The sequence below is a fragment of the Arachis duranensis genome, unplaced genomic scaffold, assembly GCF_000817695.3.
Source record: "Arachis duranensis cultivar V14167 unplaced genomic scaffold, aradu.V14167.gnm2.J7QH unplaced_Scaffold_343483, whole genome shotgun sequence".
Taxonomy (NCBI): domain Eukaryota; kingdom Viridiplantae; phylum Streptophyta; class Magnoliopsida; order Fabales; family Fabaceae; genus Arachis; species Arachis duranensis.
The window spans coordinates 463,556-470,100 of record NW_026264909.1 but is presented as its reverse complement, the minus strand read 5'-3'; the positions used below and the strand labels follow the sequence as shown (position 1 = coordinate 470,100).

General features: G+C 37.0%; 1 non-coding gene across 1 annotated transcript; it reads left to right on the top strand.

Annotated features, from left to right (window-relative positions):
* Positions 1–3,029: 3,029 nt before the first annotated feature.
* LOC127744402 (small nucleolar RNA R71) lies at positions 3,030–3,137 on the top strand. The gene has a single exon (XR_008005391.1). It is a non-coding gene; the product is annotated as a small nucleolar RNA R71 (small nucleolar RNA).
* Positions 3,138–6,545: the final 3,408 nt, after the last annotated feature.

Sequence of the window (6,545 nt, the reverse complement as noted above, 5' to 3'; positions counted from 1 at the left end):
AAGCTCGTCACAGTCATTCAATCCCAGAATCCTACTCAGAATACCACGGACAAGGTTTAGACTTTCCGGATTCTCATGAATTCCGCCATCAATCTAGCTTATACCACGAAGATTTTGTTTAACGAATCTAAGAGATACGCGCCCGGCCTAAGGTAGAACGGAAGTGGTTGTCAATCACGTGCATTCATAGGTGAGAATGATGATGAGTGTCATGGATCATAACATTCATCAAGTTGAAGTGCAACGAATATCTTAGAATAGGAATAATTCGAATTGGATAGAAAATAATAGTAATTGTATTGAAACTTGAGGTACAGCAGAGCTCCACACCCTTAATCTATGGTGTGTAGAAACTCCACCTTTGAAAATACATAAGTGAAAGGTTCAGGCATGGCCGAATGGCCAGCCCCCCCAAAACGTGATCAATAATCTCCTCAGATGAAGAATAAAATAAAACAGAGACCAAAGATGTCTAATACAATAGTAAATTATCCTATTTATACTAGACTAGCTGCTAGGGTTTACATGAGTAAGTAATTGATGCATAAATCCATTTCTGGGGCCCACTTGGTGTGTGTTTGGGCTGAGCTTGATCTATCCACGAGCTGAGGCTTCTTTTGGAGTTGAACGCCAAGTTGTAACGTGTTTTGGGCGTTCAACTCCGGGTCGTGACGTGTTTCTGGCATTTTACTCTAGACAGCAACATGGAACTGGCGAGCGCCAGTTTACGTTGTTAATTCCCAAATAAAGTATGGACTATTATATATTGATGGAAATTTCTGGATGTCTAATTTCCAACGCCGTTGAGAGCGCGCCATTTGGAGTTCTGTTGCTCCAGAAAATCCATTTCGAGTGCAGGGAGGTCAGATTCCAACAGCATCAGCAGTCCTTTGTCAGCCTCCTATCAGAGTTTTGCTCAACTCCCTCAATTTTAGCCAGAAATTACCTGAAATCACAGAAAAACAAACAAACTCATAGTAAAGTCTAGAAATGTGAATTTAACATAAAAACTAATGAAAACATCCCTAAAAGTAGCTTGAACTTACTAAAAACAACCTAAAAACAATGCCAAAAAGCGTATAAATTATCCGCTCATCACCAGCCTGATGCTCGTTTCTAGCGTTAAACACCAGCTTAGGGCTTGTTTTGGCGTTAAACGCCAGACACATGCTTGTTTCTGGCATTTAAATGCCAGACAGCTCTTCCTCCAGGGTGTGCTTTTTCTTCTGCTATTTTTATTCTGTTTTTAATTTTTGCAATTGTTTTGTGACTCCACATGATCATAAACCTAATAAAACATAAAAGAACAATAGAAATATAGATAAATAAAAATTGGGTTGCCTCCCAATAAGTGCTTCTTTAATGTCAATATCTTGACAGTGAGCTCTCATGGAGCTTCACAGATGTTCAGAGCATTGTTGGGACCTCCCGACACCAAACTTAGAATTTGAATATGGGGGTTCAACACCAAACATAGAGTTTGGTTGTGGCCTCCCAACACCAAACTTAGAGTTTGATTGTGGGGGCTTTGTTTGACTCTGTATTGAGAGAAGCTTTTCATGCTTCCTCTCTATGGTTGCAGAGGAAGATCCTTGAGCTTTAAACACAAGGTAGTCCCCATTCAATTGAAGGACTAGCTCTCGTCTGTCAACATCAATCACAGCTCCTGCTGTGGCTAGGAAGGGTCTTCCAAGGATGATGCATTCATCCTCATCCGTCCCAGTGTTTAGGATTATGAAATCAGCAGGGATGTAAAGGTCTCTAACCTTCACTAACACGTCCTTTACCAATCCATAAGCTTGTTTTATTGACTTATCTACCATCTCTAATGAGATTCTTGCAGCTTGTACCTCAAAGATCCCCAGTTTCTCCATTACAGAGAGTGGTATAAGATTTATACTTGACCCCATGTCACACAGAGCCTTCTCAAAGGTCATGGTGCCTATGGTACAGGGTATTAAGAATTTACCAAGATCTTATTTCTTTTGAGGTAGAGTTTGCTGAACCCATGTATTTAGTTTACTAATGAGCAAGGTAGGTTCATCTTTCCAAGTCTCATTACCAAACAACTTGGCATTCAGCTCCATGATGGCTCCTAGATATTGAGCAACTTGCTCTTCAGTTACATTTTCATCCTCTTCAGAGGAAGAATAGTTCTTAGAGCTCATGAATGGCAGAAGGAAGTTTAATGGAATCTCTTTGGTCTCTATATGAGCCTCAGATTCCTTTAGGTCCTCAATAGAGAACTCCTTTCTGTCTGGGGACGTCCCATGAGGTCTTCCTCATTCGGATTCACGTCCTCCCTTTCCTCTTTAGATTCGGCCATTTTGATTATATCAATGGCCTTGCACTCTCTTTTTGGATTATCTTCTGTATTGCTTGGGAGAGTACTAGGAGAAGTTTTAGTGATTTTCTTACTCAGCTGACCCACTTGTGCCTCCAAGTTTCTAATGGAGGACCTTGTTTCATTCATGAAACTTAAAGTGGCCTTAGATAGATCAGAGGCTATGTTTGCTAAGCTAGAGGGGCTCTGCTCAGAATTCTCTGTCTGTTGCTGAGAAGATAATGGAAAAGGCTTATTATTGCTAAGCCTGTTTCTTCCACCATTATTAAAGCCTTGTTGGGGCTTTTGTTGATCCTTCCATAAGAAATTTGGATGATTTCTCCATGAGGGATTATAGGTGTTTCCATAGGGTTCACCCATGTAATTCACCTCTGCATGCAGGGTTCTCAGGATCATAGGCTTCTTCTTCAGAAGATGCTTCTTCAGTACTGTTGGATGCATTTTGTAATCCATTCAGACTCTGAGATATCATATTGACTTGTTGGGTCAATATTTTATTCTGGGCCAGTATGGCATTCAGAGCATCAACTTCAAGAACTCCCTTCTTCTGAGGCGTCCCATTACTCATAGGATTCATCTCAGAGGCGTCCCATTACTCATAGGATCCACCTACAGAATGGTCCAGTGACATCTTAAAGAACTCAGATAGACCATCGTAGAATATATCCAAAATGGTCCACTCTGAAAGCATGTCAGAAGGACACTTTTTGGTCAACTGCTTGTATCTTTCCCAAGCTTCATAGAGGGATTCACCATCTTTTTGCTTGAAGGTCTGAACATCCACTCTAAGCTTGCTCAGCTTTTGAGGAGGAAAGAACCTGGCCAAGAAGGTCGTGACCATCTTATCCCAAGAGTCCAGGCTATCTTTAGGTTGTGAGTCCAGCCATGTTCTAGCCCTGCCTCTTACAGCAAAAGGGAAAAGTATGAGCCTGTAGACTTCAGGATCTACTCCATTAGTCTTAACAGTATCATAGATCTGCAAAAACTCAGTTAAAAACTGATAGGGATCTTCTGATGGAAGTCCATGAAACTTGCAGTTCTGTTGCATTAGAGCAACTAGTTGAAGCTTCAGCTCAAAATTATTTGCTCCAATGGCAGAGATTGAGATGCTTCTTCCATAAAAATTGGAAGTAGGTGTAGTATAATAACTAAGCATCCTCCTTGCATTATTGTTGTTGTTATTATTTTTGGCTGCCATCTCCTTTTCTTTTTTAAAAATTTCTGTAAAGTTTTCTCTGGCTTGTTGTATTTTAGCTTCTCTTAGTTTTTTTCTTCAGAGTCCTTTCAGGTTCAGGATCTGCTTCAACAAGAATGTTCTTTTCCTTGCTCCTGCTTATATGAAAAAGAAGGGAACAGAAAAAAATAATGGGGATCCTCTTTACCACAGTAGAGAGATTCCTTTATGTGAGTAGAAGAAAATAAGAAGAAAAACCGAACACAGGTAGAGGGGAGAAGAGGGTTCGAATTTTGATTAGAAGAGAAGTGTTAGTAGATAAATAAATAAATAGAAGAAGATGAGAGAGAGGAGGTGATTTTCGAAAATTAGAAAGAGGAAAGTAGTTAAGTGGTTTTGAAAAGATAAGAAACAGTAAAACAAACAAAAAGTCAATTAGTTAGTTGAAAAAGATTTGAAAATAAATTTTGAAAAGATAAGGAGTTAGAAACGAATTTTGAAATCAATTTTGAAAAAGATATGATTTGAAAAAGATATGTTTGAAAAGATATGATTGAAAAGAAAAGATATGATTAAAAAGATATGATTGAAATCTATTTTAAAAAAAATTTGAAAAAGAGATTAAAAAGATTTGATTTTTAAAATTAAAATTGATTACTTGATTAACAAGAAACTAAAAGATATGATTCTAGAATTTAAAGATTGAACCTTTCTTAACAAGAAAGTAACAAACTTCAAATTTTTGAATCAATCACATTAATTGTTAGTAAATTTTTCGAAAATTATGAAATAAAATTAAGAAAGAGATTTTGAAAATCAATTTTAAAAATTTTCGAAAATAATAATAATGAAAAAATAAAAAAGATTTTATTTTTGAAAAAGATTTTGAAAAGATATGATTTTTAAAATTGAAATCTTGACTAGACTAATAAGAAACAACTTATTTTAAAAATTTTTGACTAAGTCAACCCAAAGATTTCGAAAATTATGAGTAAAATAAGGAAAATATATTTTTTATTTTTGAATTTTTAATGAGGAGAGAGAAAAACACAAAAATGACTCAAAATATGAAAATTTTGGATTAAAACACATGATGCATGTAAGAACACTATGAATGTCAAGATGAACACCAAGAACACTTTGAAGATCAAGATGAATATCAAGAGTTATTTTTGAAAAATTTTCAAGAAAAGAAAAACATGCATGACACCAAACTTAGAAATTTTTTCATGCTGAGACACTATGAATACAAAAATACATATGGAAAACAACAAAAGACACAAAACAAGAAAATATGAAGATCAAACAAGAAGACTTACCAAGAACAACTTGAAGATCATAAAGAACACCATGCATGAATTTTTCAAAAAAATGCATAAATTTTAAAAACATGCAATTGACACCAAACTTAAAAATTGACACTAAACTCAAACAAGAAACACAAAATATTTTTTATTTTTATGATTTTATTAATTTTTTTGGGTTTTTTTTCGAAAATTTCTTTTTGAAAAAAAAAACGAAAATAAATAAAAAATTTTGAAAGATTTTTGAAAACTTTTTGAAAAGAAAATAAGAAGAAAATTACCTAATCTGCGCAACAAGATGAACCGTCAGTTGTCCAAACTCAAACAATCCCCGGCAACGGCGCCAAAAACTTGGTGCACGAAATTGTGATCTCAATGGCGCCAACAACTTGGTACGCACAATTATAATATCACTCTTTTTCATAAATTCACACAACTAACCTGCAAGTGCACTGAGTCGTCAAAGTAATAAACCTTACGTGAGTAAGGGTCGATCCCACGGAGATTGTTGGTATGAAGCAAGCTATGGTCATCTTGTAAATCCCAGTCAGGTGGATTCTAATCGTTATAATGGTTTTCGAATATAAAGATAAATAAAGCATAAAATAAAGATAGAGATACTTATGTAATTCGTTGGTGGGAATTTCAGATAAGCGCGTGAAGATACTGTGTTCCTTCTGAATCTCTGCTTTTCTACTGCTTTCATCCAATCATTCTTACTCCTTTCTATGGTAAGATATATGTAGGGCGTCACCGTTGTCAATGCCTACTTCCTATACTCTCAGTGAAAATGGTCCAAATGCGTCGTCACAGCACGGCTAATCATCTGTCGGTTCTCGATCATGTTGGAATAGGATCCATTGAACCTTTTGCGTTTGTCATTACGCCCAACACTCGTGAGTTTGAAGCTCGTCATAGTCATCCCATCCCAGATCCTACTCGGAATACCACAGACAAGGTTTAGACTTTACGGAACTCAAGAATGCTGCTAATGGATTCTAGCTTATACCATGAAGACTCTGATCTCACGGAATGGGAGGCTCAGTTGTCAGGAGAGGCAACCATGCGTCGTGGGTCAGGAATCCAAGAGATACACACTCTAGCTTTCTGGTGGACGAAATTGTGATCCTTAAAGTTGTACTCCCTCTTGGTATTTGCATGAGAATTATTTAATGGCTCTTTCAAAAATACACCAAAGAGATCATGGTATGACGAATTGGGATCTTTAATGATCCCTGGTAATGGCACGTGTGATCACAACTCCATTCAACTAACCAGCAAGTGTACTGGGTCATCCAGGTAATAAACCTTACGTGAGTAAGGGTCGATCCCACAGAGATTGTTGGTATGAAGCAAGCTATGGTCACCTTGTAAATCTCAGTTAGGCAGACTAAATTGGTTTATGATGAGTTCAAAAATTAATAATAAATAGAAAATAAAAAGGGATAGAAATACTTATGTAAATCAATAGTGGGAATTTCAGATAGGCGTATGGGGATGCTGCGCTCCTCTTGAATCTCTACTTTCTTATTACATTCATCCGATCCTTCTTACTCCTTTCCATGGCAAGCTGTATGTAGGGCATCACCGTTGTCAATGGCTACATCCCATCCTCTCAGTGAAAATGGTCCTATGCTCTGTCACAGCACGGCTAATCATCTGTCGGTTCTCAATCAGGTTGGAATAGAATCCCTTGATTCTTTTGCGCTTGTCATCAGTAGAA